This window comes from Myotis lucifugus, unplaced genomic scaffold, assembly GCF_000147115.1.
Source record: "Myotis lucifugus unplaced genomic scaffold, Myoluc2.0 scaffold_2, whole genome shotgun sequence".
NCBI lineage: Eukaryota > Metazoa > Chordata > Mammalia > Chiroptera > Vespertilionidae > Myotis > Myotis lucifugus.
In genome coordinates, this window is record NW_005871050.1 from 19,750,794 (window position 1) to 19,770,862 (window position 20,069).

Consider the following 20,069-nt stretch of genomic DNA (forward strand, 5'->3'; position numbering starts at 1 on the left):
CCAATGGCAGCATGGCTCCTTTCCCACAGCTCCCTCCTGCTGCCATGCTCTGGGCGGCTGGGGCCCACAGCTTCCTCCTGTTGCTGTGCTGTAGGTGGCCGGGACCCAGGACTGACTTCCACCATGCTGGATGGGACCCTAGCCTGGTGATCAGTCGTCGGTCCAGATATTTAGGTCATGAAGGACCCTGGATCTTTATATATTAGTATAACAACTTGGATGGCTCTCAAATACATTATGCTGAGTGTAAAAAAGGCAATCTCAAAATGTCATATTCTGTATAATTCCATGTATATAACATTCTTGAAATGACAAAATTATAGATATGGAGAACAAACTAGTAATTGTTAGGGTTAACTATGGTAGTGGGTGGATGGTGGGGAGTCAGAAACTATAAAGGCATATGTAACACAAGGGATCTTTGTGGTGATGGGGTAGTTAGTTCTATATCATGATTCTGGTGATGATTACATGTGATAAAATTACATGGTAGCACTTTCATTTCTGGTTTTTATATTATAATAGACTAGAGGCCTGGGGCATGAAATTTGTGCACAGGTAGGTCTCTAGGCCTGGTCAGCGATTAGGGCCTATCTGTGGGGTGACCGGTAGGGTGATGGGGGGGATGGGGGGCAGGGCTGGGGCCTTCCAGCTGGGGGCAGCTCCTGCCTTGAGCGTCTGCCCCCTGGTGGTCAGTTCACATCATAGCAACCAGTTATTCCACTGGTTGTTCTGTTGTTAGGTTGACTTGCATATTAGGCTTTTATTATATAGGATTACCTAAAATGTAACCATTGTGGGACTGGGTGAAGTATATCTTGGACCTCTCTTTACTATCTTTGCAACATCCTATGAATCTATGATTATTTGAAAATAAAAAGTTAAAAAAGCACAAATTTTCAAAAGATACATAGATTATAAAAAAATATAGAACAGTTTCTCTAAGGCATTATGTTCAGTTAAATTTAGCTTTAACCAGATACACAGAGTATTTAAATACCATGATCATTTCAAATGAAAATTTTTTTATGTTCCAAAAATAAATTATTCAGCCATGGCTTAATTGAATTTGCTTAAAAGTATTTTATCTTTTTTTTTCACTCTGGTTCAGCAGTATGAGTATCCTCTGATCTTTTTCCACTTATCACTGTTCACATAAAACCTGGTCTCCTCGCCCTAGCTGGTTTGACTCAGTGAATAGGGTGTCAGTCTGAGGACTGAAGGGGTCCCAGGTTCAAGGGCACATGCACGGGTTGTGGGCTCGATCCCCAGTAGGGGGCATGAGGAGGCAGACGATCAATGATTCTCTCTCATCATTGATGTCTCTATCTCTCTCTCCCTCTCCCTTCCTCTCTGAAATAAAAAAAATCCCACAAAAAAATTAAAAAACAACAACACCTGGTCTCCTTACTCTAATTTGAGGTTGTACAGAGCATGGATATTGATCAAGAGCTCATCCAAACTGGCAAAAGAATCCTACATACAGTGGGATAGAAGGGACTGGATCATAAATTTATGCTGAGTGGACAACATGATGTCACCAGGTGGCAGTAGAGTATTATTGACCATCTGTCTAAGATCTATATTAGACCTATAATAGTCTCTATAAAAAAAACTACTAAATCTCTGGGTATCCCCCATATTTTCTAATATTACTGTAACATACATTTTAATCCCATAAAACATATATATGCACGTTCAAGCAGAGAATAACAAAGCCATATTAAGATACACAGGTCAGGGAGTTAGCTTGGCTCACTCATAACCTAAGAGACTCACTGCTACATAGTAACCTTGCAGGCTGTTCAGTTCATGCCTCAGGAAAACTCATGCCTCAACAAAATTACAGATTGTTACATGCACTATTATTTGGATGTTCTGTGAATACTTGAAACTTTAAATTTTAAATCCTCAACACCAAGCATTTACTATACTAAATAATGGTGGAGGCATTTGGTTGAGATTAGCTTTTCTCTTGTTTCAAGTATAAATTGTAAAATTCTGTATTAACTAACTAAATTAACCATTTTAATCAGTAAAGCATATGTGTTTTAGAGAAAATATTTAAAAATGAACCAATGCTCATGTACAATTAATTACATAACTGCTTCAGTAAATGCAGTTATTAAAATGCTTATAGACAATAGGGCAGTGAAGGCCTGGGGCAGGGTGGGAACTGGGTGGAGGGGAGCAATGGGGAGGAGTAAAGGAGGATATCTATAATACTCTCAACAATAAAAATAAATTTTTAAAATTAAGAAATAAAAAATAAATAAAACAAAATGCTTACAGAATCATAAATTACATTAATAATGATATGCAGGAACCAATGAAACCTATGAGTCAAATCATATGACTGAATATTTTAAAAGACTAACAAATTCATGAAATACAGTTCAAGGAATTGAGTCTTTTTGTTCTGATTAAAAGTAAAGAAACATAATACAGATTTTAACTTCCAGAAAGCATTTGCTTTGTGTTTTTCAATAAATTTTGAAGAGATGGAAGAAGTTACAAAGGCAGATTTCAACTCAACCTAAGAGAAAATCTTGGAATAAATAGATTTTTGGTCTAATCTTGGTATAGTCTGCCCTAGGAAATAGTGAAGTCCTTCCTTTTATGGGAGGTTTCAAGCAGAGACAAACCAAAATTTATTATCAATAATATTGTAATACTCAAATACTCATTCTTATTTTGTCTTCTTATGTCAATATTTCATAATGGAAATAGTTAATCCTTTTTAGTTCTCATTATTTGCCGGGCACTTTTCTTAGTGCTTTCCTTGTCTTCATTTACCAGATTTTAAAAAAATTATTTATTTATTTATTTACTTATTCATTCATTCATTCATTCATTATGTTAACCTTCACCCAAAACTATTTTTCCATTGACTTTTAGAGTGAGTGGAAGGAAGGGAGGGAGGGGGAAAGGAGTGAGGGAGGGAGGGAGGGAGGGAGGGAGGGTGAGAGAGAGAGAGAAACTTCCATGTGAGAGAGACATATCAATTGGTTGCCTCCCACATGTGCCCTGACCAGCTGGGAATTGAACTTGCAACCCAGGTAAGTCCCTTGACCAGAACTGGATTTGTGACCCTATGGTGCGTGGGCTGACACTCTAATACTGAGCCATACTTGCCATGGCTATCAGATACTTATTAAAGAAACACAATGTGCCAGGAATAATTTTAGGTACCGAGGATACAGAAATGAAAAGAAGAAATAAAGGTTCTCTCATTAAGCTTACATTCTACTGGGGGAAGAGAGATGATAAATTATATAAATTATACACTAGTAACTGCTATAAAGAAAAATGAAGTAAATCAGTGGACAGACAATGATGGGGAGGGATGTTATTTTGTGATTGGGAGGGTAAAGGAGGTCTCTCTGATTAGGTGACATTTGAACATAGGCTACAGTAAAGTGAGAAAGAGAGCCATGTGTTAAATAGGGGAAACAAAGGATGCAATGACACTGAGGCTAGAGCTTGCTTGGTGTGTTCAGGACAGAAAAGTGGCTTTGCTTTCTGCCTAATCTGCTTTCTTATTTTGCACACTCTCTCCCATTCTTTAAACATTTCAAGCAAACTTGCTTTTGTTCTGTGTGCCAGAAAATCTTCTTTCTGGGCTTTTCATGTTTTTGTATTATTTTCCATGAGCACTATTTCTCTCAGTTTTGTCCAGCTATCATTATCTTCCACCTACTCACTCTTTAGGTTATGGCTTTTAACCATAGTTTCCTCTGAGAGATTGCCCTTGAATATCCAGGACTGGGTTAGATGTATCTCCTCTTAAAACCTATAGTAAGGGTGGTCATATAACTTAATATCTAAATAAGGACATTTCTTAAGACAAAGAGGGATAATATCAGTAGTTATGTTGGGCCAGCATATAACAGTTTGTATTTTTTCTATTGTCACTTTTCACACAGTACTATTTTAGTTTGTTGTTGTTTATCCCCTGCTAGTAGGGGACTCTATAAAGGCAAGCATCTTGTCTATCTTGCTCATATTTTTGTCCTGTAGAGTTTTCTAGGTATCTGGTAAAACATGGCCATTCAATAATTTTTTTACTCAATTAGATAAATATATATATTGAGATTCCCTAGAATATTCTGGGATAGAGTTGTTGTTCCTCTACTCCAAAAGAAGTGTTCATATATGTAGTGGCATATATTGTGTGGTTTTCGTTGGCTATATAGTGGTCAAGTGTGGGAGGTTGTGTGGTAAAGATTATAAAGTTGAGCTGCAAGAAAGAAGAGAAGAACATGGTCTGGGACATTTTTTCCCTTTGTGAGTTTCTGCTAACAACCAATGCTATGTACTTGTAAGCCTCAGTCGGAAAAAAACTTCCTTTGAAAAGAAAGACACCATACAAACTTAAGGTATCAAAATTAATTTCACTTACTAGTAAAAGAGCCATTTCATATAGGATGCTACAGCTTACCGCCTATAATTTTCAACCATTCCCTGAAATTAGCTGTGAACTTAGGCATTATTAACTTGATGTTATTTTTTCAAATATGTCTAACATTTTCAGAGGCTTTACTAGTTGACTTCCCTTCCTTGCTCTTGGAGTCTTTATATGTTTCCTTTTCATGTATCAGATGTCTAAAACTCACTTTACTCAGATTGCTCTCCCATCTACTTCAATTCAGTTGGATATTTTCCACCATCTGGTTTCAAGCTTTTAAATGAGTATCTGGGGGCTAATATTTCCACATTCTAGTAAGAAATGGTAATTAAAAAATATGTTGTTTTTATTACCCTGTGATGACTGAAGGAAACCATAGACAAACAGCACTACATTTCCTCTCATTTTAATGCAGCTGAATATCAATCAGATTCTCAGCTACTTGTGGATTTCTTTTTCTGCTAGATTAATGCAGAGATTCTATTTCTCAAACAGACAAAATGTAGAGTATCCTACAAGTCACCAGAGCCAGAGCAAATGTCTCAGCTCCAGTGCTAAGCCTTTCATTGGGTCTATGTCTCTCAAGGGAAGTTATTCTTCCTTGGAATAGCAGGGAGAATGGCATTGTATGATAATTTGTTCTCATCGATAACATAGGTATGAAAATCAATGATCTTTATCTCTATCTGAATATCTACACAGAAAATGACATAATTTATACACTGTCTTGACAATAACCATTCCAACAATAATTGCTACTCAAGGCAGCTAGGAAATGTAATGTATTACATTCTGTGTAAATAAATGCTCAGCTCTGAGATATTGTAAAATTAGGTATTTGGCTAAACCTAAGTAAAAAAGAATGGTTTCAGCAATTTTCTAGAAGAATGTAAAAGACTTAAATTTCTACCATGGACATGAAATGAATTTCACAATAATTGAGTAAGGAAAAGACTGTTTCTTCAACAGACCTCTGGCATCATTTTGGATTCCTCTTGCACTTAACTGACAAAAAAAATCTTACAATAGAATTTCTTTGTTTTAATTCTAAGGTTTATGCATTTTAATGTAAATTCAGTAGGGAGGAGAAAACTTTTGAGCCTTACCAGCCTGTCACTTGTAAGTTTCAATTAGCTTATGACCTTATTTCTTCAAAACTAAATTTTAGAACTAGAAAAGAATTCAAGAGAAAGGTTTTTAGAGCACTGAGTGTCCAAGGAAAGTAAGGACATTGTACCATTGTGGAGAAAAAAAGATATAGAAAAGAGTGGCTTAAAGAACTAAACTACTTGGTGAATTTCACTGTTGTGCTGAGCAAGTGTCCATTTGAAAGGAGTTTTTAAGGGTGAAATAGGCAGGTTTAGGAAATTTTAGAAATTAAGGGGTCCATGGAAAAAGCACAGGGCTACAGAGCTGCAAAGGTTACATTTCCATAAGACATGGGAGCTGGGAGTGACAGAAATTACATTTCCACAAGATAAGGGAGCTGAGAGTAGCAAAAAGTACACATTTACAAAATAGAGGAAGAAAGCTCAGAGGAAATAAGAGAATAATAAGGGAAAAGAAGTAGGGAACCTCACATACTTCACGTGAGGCTTAATCTCAGGAGTTGGTATAGTGACCAAATCAAAGGGGGGTAGTGAGACACCAAAAACTGCAGCCTTTATAAACAGTAGAGAACAAGGATTCAGTGGGACTGTTCCTCCTCCCCATATGGGAGTCTGTGCTGTGGGACTCTTTCCCCCTCCCCACACAGGAGTCTGTGCTTGTCTCTCAATAAATTTCCACCTTTGCTATACCAACTTTTGTCCATGGTTTCACTTTGACTCCACCAGACAAAGAGCCCTGGGAACCATCATGCCCAGAGGGACAACTGTGCATTTCCAGCCCAAATTTCCCATTTCACATTCATTCATTCAATAATTACTCACTAGACCCTGGACTATAAGTTGGACAAAAACAGATATGCCCTTACAGAGCTTAAAGTCTGGACTCTAGAAGGAAAATACAGGCAATAATAACCATTCAAAAAATAACTACAAACTAAGATTAATGCTAGGAAGAAGGAAAGAGTGCCAGGAAGGGATTTAACCTGAGTTCTGCTGATGATTTTGAGAGGCATGGAATAAAATGTTCCAGAAAACAAGAGGTAGCATGTTTAAAGACCTTGTGCTATAAGGGAATGTGGCAAGAAAACCTTGCAAGTTAAACAAAAGCCAGACTACACAGAAAGTTCTTGAACATGTCAAAGAGTTTTCATCTAAACTTAAAAGCAATGGGAAAACATTGAAAGATTTTAAATCAAGAGAGGGACCATGAATAAGATTTGCATTAACATTTTTGGCAGCAGTTAGAAGCAAATAGGAAGGAGGTGAGAGTGGATATGATAAGACAAAACTAGGGAGCTGTCGTCATAGTTCTCAAGAGATACTGCATTGAATTGTGGTGGTGGCAGTGGAGATTGAGGGAACTGGATGGATGTAACAGATTTGGGAGGTAAAATCCATGAGACTTATTGCTAGATTAATAATGAGGTAGGCATGAGGTGATGTCAAGAATGCATTTTGCTAATAGGAGATCCTGAAGAGAACTGTATTTTGTGGGGTAGATGTGTGTATATACTAGTATGCGTTTGTAATGTGTTCAGTGTTTGTCTGAAGTAACTTTAAAACAACCAAGAAAAGATACAGAACTTACTTCCTGGTACCCTATTTCCTCTTGCTTTTTTCCTCTTCCAAGAATTTTAGAGATCTGAGTTTTGTCTCCGAAACAAAGTTGCTGTGGCTGATTTGAACTCCAACCCTCAGCACCTTCCCCTTGCTTGAATCCATCTTAGTTTTATCTGCCCAACTAATGGTTTATTCTGCTTTTCATATCCTACCTCTGGTCTAACTAGGCTTGCTGCTATATAAATGCATTTATTAAAAAGAATTAAAGTGACAGGAAAGAAGATAGGTTGGGATGATGCTTCCTAACTTTTGGGGTTTTTTAATGATAATATTTGTAGAAGCTTTTTGGAGTTAGACACGCTACCTTTTCACCATTTAGAAGCTTTTGGCAAACCAAAGGAAGTGGAGGGGCAGGGTCAGAGCACCAGGGAACCTCGCTAGAAGCTGGAAAGCAGTGTCTGGGGAATTGTGTGCTGCTGCCATAGTAAACCGGAAGTCCTTCTTCAGAAGAGCCCCCTTCCTGCTTCCTGAACAGTGACAGGTGGACCAGGGAATGTACACTGCGCCATAGCAATAATAAACCGGAAGTCCTGCTTCAGGGGAGCCCCCGCTTCCTGCTTCCGGAACAAGGCCAAGTGGACCAGGGAATGTACACTGCGCCATAGCAATAATAAACCGGAAGTCCTGCTTCAGGGGAGCCCCCCCTTCCTGCTTCCGGAAAAAGGCCAAGTGGACCAGGGAATGTACACTGCGCCATAGCAATAGTAAACCGGAAGTCCTGCTTCAGGGGATCCCGCCTTCCTGCTTCCAGAACAGGGCCAAGTGAACCAGGGGATGTACACTGCGCCATAGCAATAGTAAACCGGAAGTTCTGCTTCAGGGGAGCCCCCCTTCCTGCTTCCGGAACAGGGCCAAGTGGACCAGGGATTGTGCACTGCGCCATAGCAATAGTAAACCGGAAGTCTGCTTCAGCAGTGCTTCCGGGGCAGGACTTCGCGAAGCACCATTATTCTAGAGCCTTCGTCCTGAGATGGCGGTCCTGAAGGGGCGCTGCTGGACTGTCTCTGGCTTGGCTACCCGAAGCCAAGGAAGCATCTTCACCTGGTGAGTGGGAAAGGGGAATTTGGTGTGAACCTTGCCCCACTCCAGAGAGCCGTCCGTCCTGCCAAAACCGTTACATTACTGTCTTGGTTCAACGGCCGAGGTCTCCTTACTGAGCCGTTAATTTTCTTACCGGAAGTTTGTCCTAAACGTGGACTGATACACTGTATTACATGATAGTACTGTTTACGTGGCCTGCAGAATCCCTCTTGCTTTAAGACATATTTGATGCTCCAAATCTCTGAATTCTGATACGCTGTTGGACATATTTAAACACAAAACTCTTCATTGTCTTGCTCCATAATCGGGCTGGAAATACTATTCTTTCTCTTCTGCGTGCTGATACTGACTATATCTTATTAGCACATTAAAATGGAAGTACTTGAAGAGCCCATCCCTCCTTTGTCTGCATACCAGTGCAAGATCTGTTTAGAAATCCTGGTCGAGCCTGTAACACTACCTTGTGATCACACGCTCTGTAAGCCATGCTTTCAGTCCATTGTAGAAAAGTCAAATTTATGCTGTCCGTTCTGTCGCTTTTGGATCGCTGGATGGACCCGGTACCATACCCGAAAAAATTCCCTTGTCAATATGCAATTGTGGGAGAACATTAAAAAACACTATCCAGAAGAATGTAATCTAAGAGTCTCTTTACAAGAATCACAAGCAAATTATAATGACGCTCCGCCAGTTCATCTGATAAGTGAACCTGGAGAACTGAGAAGAGAATATGAAGAGGAGAAAAGAAAGATGGAGGCATTGCAACGAGCCAAAGCAGAAGAAGAAAACAAAGCCAGTGAAGAATACATACAGCAATTATTGGCAGAGGATGAAGAAAAAAGGAAAAGAGAGATAGAAAGACAACTGAAAAATGATAAAGCACTAGCAAGAAAGATAAGCTTTGATATTAATTTTGATGCGGAAACTGCCTGGGCATCTAATAGAGTCATAACCAGGTCACAAACGAAAATAATGAACCAACAAGAAAACACTGGCGATATTCAGGAGTATCTGTCACCTATATCTCAGTATGAGCCAGTATCACTATCAGAAGGTGTGAAAAAAGGCAAGAAAAACTCCATGTCTAAGGAGAGTGAGAGTAGTCATATAAAGAGCCCTATGTGCCAAGGCACAGAAATTAAGGAAGATATTCCAACACTTTCTTCTCAAATATGTCATGAAATTCAAGAACAAGGTGCAACATCTTCAGTAGAGTCACCTATGCCTCAGTTATGTGCCAGTGGTACAGAATTGTGCCTTGGAGAAAAAGTCAAAATGAAACCAAGCAAGAATGATGAAGAGAAGGAACCTAAAGCCAGCATTGCCTACTCCAGAGAAGCTGTAGTTGACCCTCATGGCAAAAGAGAGAGTGTGTGCATTATATCAGATATGGAAGAGATAAGTGAGACAGAAAATGAAGAGTCTTACCCACAGAGCAGTGAAAAAGATGTTTCCAAAAGAAAAACACAGGAATCTTTGTTTGAAACAGCCGGGGATCCAGGCTCTTCTGTAAAAAGAGGGAGAATGTTCCCTGAAGCTTCCTCAGACCAATAGGAAACAGAAGTCACCATCACTCAAATCTGTTAGATTTGGGACATGTATTTTTTGAGAGAGAAAACCAAGAAGAACAAGATAAGTTATCAGCATTAAATCTTCGCAAAGAGGTGGATGAAAACCAAATAGACCCAACCCTGCCAAAAGGATCCCCAGATGAATAGCTGTTATCTTCTATGTCCTCATCTCCAGACAAACTGCTAAGTGGAGAGAAGAATTCCAAAGACAGCAACTCCAAAAGACAAACTGATATAAAGCCTTCAAAACCCTAGAGAGGCTCAAAAAATTAAAACTGGCAACCTTCTTTTAAGATCCAGTTGTAACATTCAGTTAATGTTCATATATGAAAGATGCCAAGTTCCAGTAGAGATTATTGCAAAGTGCTCATTCTTTACAGCCTAAGTTACCAAGGAAAAGAACTTCTCAGATGTTTCAGAGATAAAGTAATGCGTGGGTAAAGGGGGTGTTTTATAATCTAGCAAACTTTTGTTGTGAAGCTTTCTTTTCTTCAACATATGCATGTTTTATGGCCTTTTGTCATCTTTTTTTGTCCTGTAGTAATTCAAGCAAGATTATACTATGCTGACTAGTTAAGGAATCCAGGTTTAAAATCTAAGTTTTCTTGCTACTTTCCATGTATTTGCAGAGCACTTGAAATGCATCTTACATAACAGTAAAGGAATCTAGTTACCATCTTCTAATTATTTTAAGCATTATAGCATTTTCTTTTATTTAAAGTGTGTTAGGATCAACATGAAATCAGAAAGTCAGTTTTCTGGAAATTAGGATTAATTTGCAGAAAGGAAACTAGACTCTTGGTGCAAAAGGAGTTAAGAGTTGCAGTAAGGCTGAATGGGGCAGGCTGATAACTTGGAAGCACTGGAACTGAGCTGGTGATCAGAAATTGGTCCAGGGTGGAGTAGGAGGTATAATTTGGTAAAGCATTCTCCCTCATCCTTTCTTTGCTAAATGACACAGAAAACATTTGGATTTTATAACTTTTCACACCATAGTATCTGGTGTCAAAATCAAAATTAGTTCATAAAATTTTGGAAATTCACATTACTCTTAGTTTGCTATTCTGGGGGAGAGGGGGAGAGGGAATTTACGTAGGAGAGCTATATAACAATATCTTATGCTGTGGAACCTCAGGCATAAATGACCATTTGTTTATTTCCTTATTGTTTGTATTAGTATTGACTTTTATTTGTGTTTATGGGAAGAAATAGAAAGTATGATACTTGGGTTTTGCCCTATATTATGCCTCAAAGTTAAATCAGAAGGTAGTGATTTCATTTTGTGAAATTTAACTATTAACCTTTGTTTCATTAATATAAACAACTTTGAGCAAACAACAGTTTTAGCAGTATTTCTGCTGATGTCTAGTTATCTTTTTAGGGTAAAGAACTTGTCCTAGGGTTAATTTTAGCTTAAATTTGTCAATATTTTTATACATGATTGAGATTTTTCCTCCAAATTCTGTAACTGATTCTGTTAATCTTTGCACACTTGATGGCATCTGCTTCAAGTATTGATTGGGTAATTATTGGTAGAATTTTGATGAGAATGTAAAATTTACTTTGCCCTTTCTCAAAAAAAAAGTGATTGATGTCTGAGTAGTGATTGTGCTGAAATGAAGTGTTGTCAGAAACTAACCAAATTTGTCTAAAATAGACTAAAATTCATCTTCTCATCAAACATATTTTTCTAAGAGTAATTTTACATTACATTTTATGGTGGACATTATGGAAATGCCTCAAGTTACAAGTTATGTAATTAAATCTTCCTGAAATAGACCATAACCAAAAAGGGGGAAAACAGTGTTATGTATTTAAGATTTATATTATTTGACAATTTATTTTTTTGTGAAGAAGTCTTCCTGACTAAAGTTGGTTTAAAGATAAATTTTATTTTATTTTCATATTTCTTATCCCTTCTTACTGTGTCTTGTAATTTTCATTTTTTGGCACAAATATTACATATCAGATTGTTCTGGTTTATGTTTACATTTTTAAAAAGTTCATGATCTATTTTTGGTTGTCATTATATTATATTATAAAATACTAGAAGCCCGTTGCACAAAGATTTGTGCAATAGGCCTTCCTTTCCCTGGCTGCTGGCACCGGTTTTCCTCCGGCACCCGGAACCCAGGCCTTTGGTCCGGTCGCAGTTGAGAAACCAAGCCTCTTCAGTCTTCAGTCTTCAGTCTTCAGTCTTCAGTCTTCAGTCTTCATTCTTCACTCTGGCCGGAGCCTTCAGTCTTCACTCCACTCCTGTGTATGCAAATTAACTGCCATCTTTGTTGGGTTGATTTTCATAGTTGCTCTGATTGGCTGGTAGGTGTAGCGGAGTGGCACCAATTTGCATGTTTCTCTTTTATTAGTGTAGATGGAATAATGAACTAGTTAGTTATATGGCATTTTCTGTGGCTCATTGTTGTGTAATGAGCATTTGTAATAATAAGCAAGTGGAATTTAATTGTTTAAGAGTAATAACTAAAGTCATAATGACTGTATTTTTAAAAAAGTTCTCTTAATTTGAAAAATTATCTAAATTTTATGCTCATTTTTGACATGTTTTTTTCTTAGGTTGTTTTATTTAAACTGGTTGGTTTTTGGAAGTTAAATGTTAGAAACTAGACTTATACATTCTAGTACTCATTGTTTTGGAATACTTGTGACAATACTTAGAATTTTTTTTAACTATATATATATTTTTTCAAATATTTTTATTGATTTCAGAGAGAAATGGAGAGAAAGAGAGCCAAAAACATCAATGATGAAAGTCCTTGATTGGCTGCCTCCTGCACGCCCCCTACTGGGGGTTGAGCCACAACCTGAGCATGTGCCTTGACAGGGAATCAAACTGTCACCTCCTGGTTCCTGGGTCAACGCTCAACCACAGAGCCACGCTGGCTGAGTTATAATTTTTTAGTTTAATTTATTGGTATGACATTGGTTCAAAAAAAACCATACAGGTTTCAAGTATATACTTGAACAAAACAGGTTTTAAGATAAAATTTAATTTCTCCAATAGTCTTTTTTTTTTTCTGGTAAGGTACCCTCCAATGAGGTTTTATTTATTTCTTTTTCTTTTTTTTCTTGTAATCTTTATTGTTGAAAGTATTATATAGGTCCTCCTTTTCCTCCATTAACCTCTTCCAGCCCACTCCCATCCTCCCCTTCCCCAGTCCCTCATCACCCCATTGCCAATAGTCCTGCCATGTATGCCTTTTTGTTAGAAACTACTGTTTTGCATCAGTAATAAGAATTCATTGCTAATTTTTCTTGTCATTTTTTGTGGAAGGGATTTGAAAGTTTAATTTGTGAAGGAGTACTAAGACTATGTAGAAGTTGAAAATTAAAATATTAAAAATGAAACTGGACTATTATGTACATTTGTAAAATAAAAATTACATTAAAAGTTCTACATAACAAAAAGTACCAGAAAGGAAAATTGAAAGACATGGAAAACTGGTGAAGAGATATATCCAATTCATCACAGAGAGCTAATTCCCTTTATATAAAGTGTCTTCCAGCAGAGCTACCTCTATCAAGACACTGAGCCTGGTATGCTTTCTGTCCCTTGGAAAGTCAGGAGAGTTTGGGCCTGGTTTTGCTTCTGCCCCTGATGGGTGGCCAGGAGATACTGGGTCACTGTTTTTCTTTAAGTCCACCAGGCCCCTAGGCAGTCTGCTTCCCCCTTTTTCCCCTTCAGGTTCTCTAATGACTGTCTATTTTATTATTTTCAGGCTTTTTACTTGTACTTAGTAAATAAGAGCTGGGAGAGATGAGTCTAGGTCATCATATTCCAAACCAGAAAGCGGTTTTATTTTTAGACCTGATTTCTGTTTTGTTTTGTTTTTGAGAGAGAGAGAAAGAGAGAGAGAGGAGAGAGAGAGAGAGAGAGAGAGAGAGAGAGAGAGAGAGAGAGAGGCTTCCACTTTCCGTTACTTCTGGAAATTGAAGTTATACATCCTTAAGTCCTTAGCCTAACATGTAAAATTCTCCATAGAATGACCTTCGTATTTGTATTCTCTCCATAAGTTTATTTCTCATTCCTCATAATGTAGTAAAACACTCTCATTAATGCATCTTGCTCCCTCCTACCATCAGGTGTTTATCAATGCCATTGTCACTATTTGGAGTGTTCTCTATTTTTCTCAATTAATTTAGACCAATTTGGTTAAAGACAAAATTATAATAATCAACCATCATGAAATTCTACTTCACTGACTTTATTTTGTGCCCAAGTCTTAGCATTCCTGGGAGATCTTTTAATCAACATTTCTTCACACTAAATATGTAGTATTTCTCCTTGTGTACTATACTGTTCTTCATAAGCTATTTTTATATGCCCAAACCACCTGGAAAAGTACTATACATTGAGGGGAAAAGCTTTTAGTAGGAATTGCAAGGCAATTATTTTAACTACTTTGATGTAAGACTCTTAGATATTTCTGTTTTGTATTTATGAATATTTCACACATCTTTCTGGATTTTATTTAGGTCTGGGAGTGCAGAGCGACTGGGGGTGAAACATTTAGATAATAGGTTTAATTCTGCATTTTGATTTCCATTTGTATACCTAACTTATGTGACCAGATGTCAAGAGAAGAATGGGAACTCTCCCACCCTGTGAATGGATGATAGTGTGTGAAAAGACAGATGGTAAAGAGCAGCAAACATTTTCTGGAATGTTTCTTGCTTTCAAAATCCCTGAAGTTTAAAACCTGGTCTTTATTGAAGTTGCATTAAGGCATGTCTGTAATTTCCATGAGGTCTATTTACAAAACAGTAAAGGGGGTTTTCAGTGAATGCAGGAGCTATTGATTCTGGGATCAAATTCTGTCTCTTAGGGTCAAACTATTGAATGCATTCTGAAATTCCGAGATGCCAAAGATTTTGCCATCACTGCTTACTTTTTTAAACTATGCACAGGAAATTTGCTTCCAAAGATAATGGAGTAATAGGACCACATTTCCCCTCCCATCTGAAACAACAATAAAAGGACAAGATACCTGAAATAATGGTTTTCAAGACACTGGCTATTTGGTAATGAAAGAAAGTGATCCCCAAGAGAGAGAAAACAAACAATATGAGGACTATGATTCTTTCATCTTATTGCATTGAGAGTTTCCAGACCACAGGGAGAGGTAGCCCAGTCAGAGCCCAATGGATTCCCTGAGGTCAGGATAAAAAGCTGAGGGAAGTACATCAAGGCAATTAGAATTTCCAGAACAGAGTATTGGAGAAGAGAGGGCTGCACTCAGGTCTGCAGCTGAGTATAGGTCCATGACTTGGAACAACCTCCAAATGATCAGAGGTCACTCATTGGTGGATTATAGAGAACAACATAGACTGATGAACAGGGACAGATCCAAAGACAGAGAAACAGCAATCAGACTATCAATCCCCAGAGGGAAAGTAGGGGAGGGAGGGGGTAAGGGGAAGAGATCAACCAAAGGACTTTTATGCATGCATATAAGCCAAACCAATGGACACAGACAACAGGGGGATGAGAACATGAGTGGGGGAGGGCTAATGGGGGGGTAAGGACACATTTGTAATACCTTAACTAATAAAGAATTAAAAAAAAAAAGAATTCACAGCATTGCCCTAGCCGGTTTGGCTCAGTGGCTAGAGCGCCGGCCTGTAGACTGAAGGGTCCCAAGGTAAGATTCTGGTCAAGGGCACATGCTTGGGTTGCAGGCTCGATTCCCAGTAGGGGGCATGCAGGAGGCAGCCGATCAATGATTCTCATCATTGATGTTTCTATCTCTCTTTCCCTCTCCCTTCCTCTCTGACATTAATAAAATATATATATTAAAAAAAAAAGGCCGAAACCGGTTTGGCTCAGTGGATAGAGCGTCGGCCTGCGGACTCAAGGGTCCCAGGTTCGATTCCGGTCAAGGGCATGTACCTTGGTTGCGGGCACATCCCCAGTGGGAGGTGTGCAGGAGGCAGCTGATCGATGTTTCTCTCTCATTGATGTTTCTAACTCTCTATCTCTCTCCCTTCCTCTCTGTAAAAAATCAATAAAATATATTAAAAAAAATTCCCAGCATTCACGTAGCCCAAGGAATAGTGACAATCTTCACCAGCTAAATATTGTAAAAATTTCAATATTTGCAAAGCATTGTGTAGAGGCAACAAAAGGGTATCACCTCAGTAATGGAAACTAAGCTCTAAACCAGCGGTTCTCAACCTGTGGGTCGCGACCCCTTTGGGGGTCGAACGACCCTTTCACAGGGGTCGCCTAAGACCATCGGAAAACACATATATAATTACATATTGTTTTTGTGATTAATCACTATGCTTTAATTATGTTCAATTTGTGACAATGAAAATACATCCTGCATATCAGATATTTACATTACAATTCATAACAGTAGCAAATTTACAGTTATGAAGTAGCAAAGAAAATAATTTTATGGTTGGGGGTCACCACAACATGAGGAACTGTATTAAAGGGTTGCGGCCTTAGGAAGGTTGAGAACCACTGCTAAACGATAAACTGCTTGGGTCCCACCTAACAAATCTCTTTTTAACTTTATTTTTTATTATTAACACTATTACAGATGTCCCCCATCCCTCCCCTTTGCACACTTCCATCCTCCACCCAGCCCCCACTCCCCTTCCTCTGGCCATCCCCACACTTTATCTGTGTCCATGTGTTATACATATGTTGTTTGGCTAATCTCTTCACCTTCTTTCATTCAGTCCCTCCCACTTCCCTCTGACAGCTGTCAGTCTATTCCATGTATCCAGGCTTCTGTTTCTATTTTTCTTGTTAGTTTATTTAGTTCATTAGATTCCACATATAAGTGAGATCATATGGTATTTGTCTTTTTCTGACTGGCTTATTTTGCTTAGCCAGGTCCATCCATGCTGTTGCAAAAGGTAAAAGCTCCTTCTTTTTTACAGTCATGTAGTATTCCATTATGTGTATATACCACAGCTTTTTTACCCATTCATCTACTGATGGGCACTTGAACTATTTCCAGATCTTGGCTGTTGTAAATAATGCTGCTGTGAACATAGGGGTGCATATATTCTTTGGAATTGGTGCTTTGGGATTCTTAGGATATATTCCCAGAAGTGGAATTGCTGGATCAAAAGGCAGTTCCTTTTAAATTTTTTGAGGAAACTTCAGTCTGTTTTCCACTGTAGCTGCACTAGTCTATATTCCCACCAACAGTGCACTAAGATTCCCTTTTCTCCACATTCGCACCAGCACTTGTTGCTTGTTGATTTATTGATGGTAGCCATTCTGGCAGGTGTGAGGTGATAGCTCATTTTAGTTTTAATTTGCATCATTCTAATGATCAGTGACATTGAACACTTTTTCATATGTCAAGTGGCAATCTGTATGTCCTTTTGGAGAAGCAAATCTTAAAAACAATACACAAACTGATCAAGCAATTCCTAAATAACATAAACTACATCCTAGAACAAAGGAATGGAAATACAAAAATACCAAGCACCCAACAATGTATGCTTTGTGGGGATCTTTTCTAAGGGACAAAAAAGGCAAAGGCCATAGGAGGTGGAGAAAACTGTCTATCACAAGGACCACTGGGGGAGTCATAGCAGTGATTTAAATTTACTTGTAATTCTTGAGGCTGTTATCCAGGGTACATGCTTGTAGGTGGGGTCCCCTGCAGGCCTCTTGGCCACACACACACACACACACACACACACACACACACAAATAGGATCCTGAAGCAACAATACTGTGGAGTAATTTAGCTAAGAATCTCAATAGCATAAGAGATAATGAAATACATAGGAATAAATTTAACAATTTAACCAAATTGATAAAAGATATGTACACTGAAAATTACAAGACTTTAAGAAATTGAAGAAGACACAAACAAATGGAAAGATATCCTGTGTTCATGGATTGCAAGAATTGATATTTTTAAAATGCCCATACTATCCCAGCCCATCTATTGATTTAATACAATCTCTATCAAAATTCAAATGGCATTGTTCAGGGGAGCAAGGAGTCTTGCATAGCTCAGAAGTGAGGGAGCAGAAAAGAGGGGGTTAACACTACCAGTGGTTGTCATAAATTGACAAATGCTTTTGCCTTTGGTCTTGTCAAACATATCCAGGGATTATTCTATGTACTGTCAGGTGTTCCTAGCAGAATTGAATCCTCTTTGCCTCATCAGAAATGACCTCATTAATGCACAAATTATTGGCTTTCCTTCCTTCTCTGTCTTGGTCTCCCAGTGGCTTATTCCTGCTTTTGAGATCACCTCCACATAAACTACCTCCACATGCCTCCTTGTCTCATTCTTTCTGGGAACTTTAGCTAAGACATGCACCATCATGCACTGCTGGTAGGGATGTAATTGTGCAGCACTTCTAGAGATAAAGCTGTCAATCTATAGGCAAATTACATATAGATGTGCCCTATGACCCACCAATTCCTTATACCTCAATAAGGGGATATACTCAAGGTTGCTTATTGAAGCTGTGGAAAGAAATGGGAGGCAATCTAAATCCATCACTGGTTAACTGTGGTCAATGTGCATTATGGAATATTATGCAGCAATTAGAAGCATTATTTAGATGTATATATAGCAACACAGATGAATCTTAAAAAACAATAGCTGGTTAAAATAAAAAAAATAAAAGAATTAGTGAGATAAGACAGTACCATTTATACAAATAAGAAAAACATGCACAAAATAATACATGTTTGCCAAACATTCAGTCAAATATGAAGATATACATTTAACATATTAAACTAGTTGCCAATGAGGTAGGGGGTATGGAAGTGGAGTATGATGTTTAAAAAAAGGAAAAATAAATTAATAAGAGGGACTTCTTTGACCAATAATGATAATGTGTTATATATTAATAAATAAGATTAAGTCAAACTTCTTTACTTAAGGCCCAAACAAAGAAAAAACAAATTTTTATATGCATATCTATTCCCTCATTTTCATTCTCAAGAAATTATATGCTATACTAGAGGCTCAATGCACAAAATTCATGCAAGAATAGGTCTTCCTTCTCTCTGGCACCCAGGACCCAGGCTTCCCTCCAGCTGCCGGCAGGCACCCAGGACCCAGGCTTCCCTCGCAGCCCTGGCTTAGTCTGGAAGGTCATCCAGAAGGATGTCCAAAAGGATGTCTGGTCTAAATAGCATATTATGCTTTTATTATTATAGATTAGGGGCCCAGTACAAGAATTCTTGCACCTTGAAAGGAACTGTGGGCCACAAAGCTGCGGTGGGCATAGGGATGGATCTCGGTCCATCCTCCATGCCCCTGCCTGGCCCCTCCTGCAGCAGCCCCCAGTCCCCTGTCTGCCAGCATCCCCGCCCCCACCACTGCCACTCCCATGCACTGACAGCGCCAGCCCCAATCACTCCACGCTGTCAGTAGGTGTGAGTGGTGGCTGCTGCCCCAATCTCCCCTCAGGAGCAGGGGGAGGTGAAGAAACCCTGAGGGGTGATCAGGGCCGGCACAGGCAGCAGGTGCGATTGCCAGGCAAGACAGTGGTGTGTGGGAGAAAAGAATTTTCAGTAACCACCAAAGGCTCACCCCAATGCAGCGACCGGCATCCTGCCTTGAGTTGGCGCCCCTGCTCACCTGCTCCACCATCCTGCCTGCTGCCCACACCTGCCATGTTCCACGCATGCCCCTTAGTGATCAGCGCATGTCATAGTGACCGGTTGTTCAGTTGTTCTGCCATTCAGTCTATTTGCATATTAGCCTTTTATTATATAGGATGACTTACGGTTAGATTTAAGTCATTCCTCAGTCTTTCATTCCTTAATATATAAATGAAATATTCATTGGGCCTCTTTGAGGTAAAAAATCAATCTTTGCTCTCATTAAGCTTACATTCTAGTTGAGAGAACAGGCAACAATAAACATAAGTAATTTGTCCAGCTGGCATGGCTCAGTGGTTGAGCATTGGCCTATGAACCAGAAGGTCATGGATTCAATTCCCAGTCAGAGCACATGCCCAGGCTGTGGGTTCAATCCCTAGTGTGGGACTTATAGTAGGCAGCTGATCAATGATTCTCTCTCATCATTGATGTTTCTATTTTTCTCTCCCTCTCCCTCTGAAATCAATAAAAATATATTTTAAGAAATATATTTTTATGTTCTGTTAGATTATTTTTGTGGTACATTAGAAGACCCTTACTGCTATGAAGAAAAATAGAGCAGAAAAACGATGATGAGGGTGTCATGTGGGGAAATGGTTCACAATTGTAAACAACATGGAAATGTAGGCCTCGTGAAAAATTTAGTGTACTTTACTTCCTTTCCAATAATCTCTTCTATTTTCTTGGATATTACTTGGATTGTA

The 20,069-nt window shown here is 38.6% G+C and overlaps 1 pseudogene; it reads left to right on the forward strand.

Moving 5' to 3' along the window:
* The first annotated feature begins 8,550 nt into the window (after window positions 1-8,550).
* LOC102437443 lies at window positions 8,551-10,190 on the forward strand (annotated as a pseudogene).
* The last annotated feature ends 9,879 nt before the right edge of the window (window positions 10,191-20,069 follow it).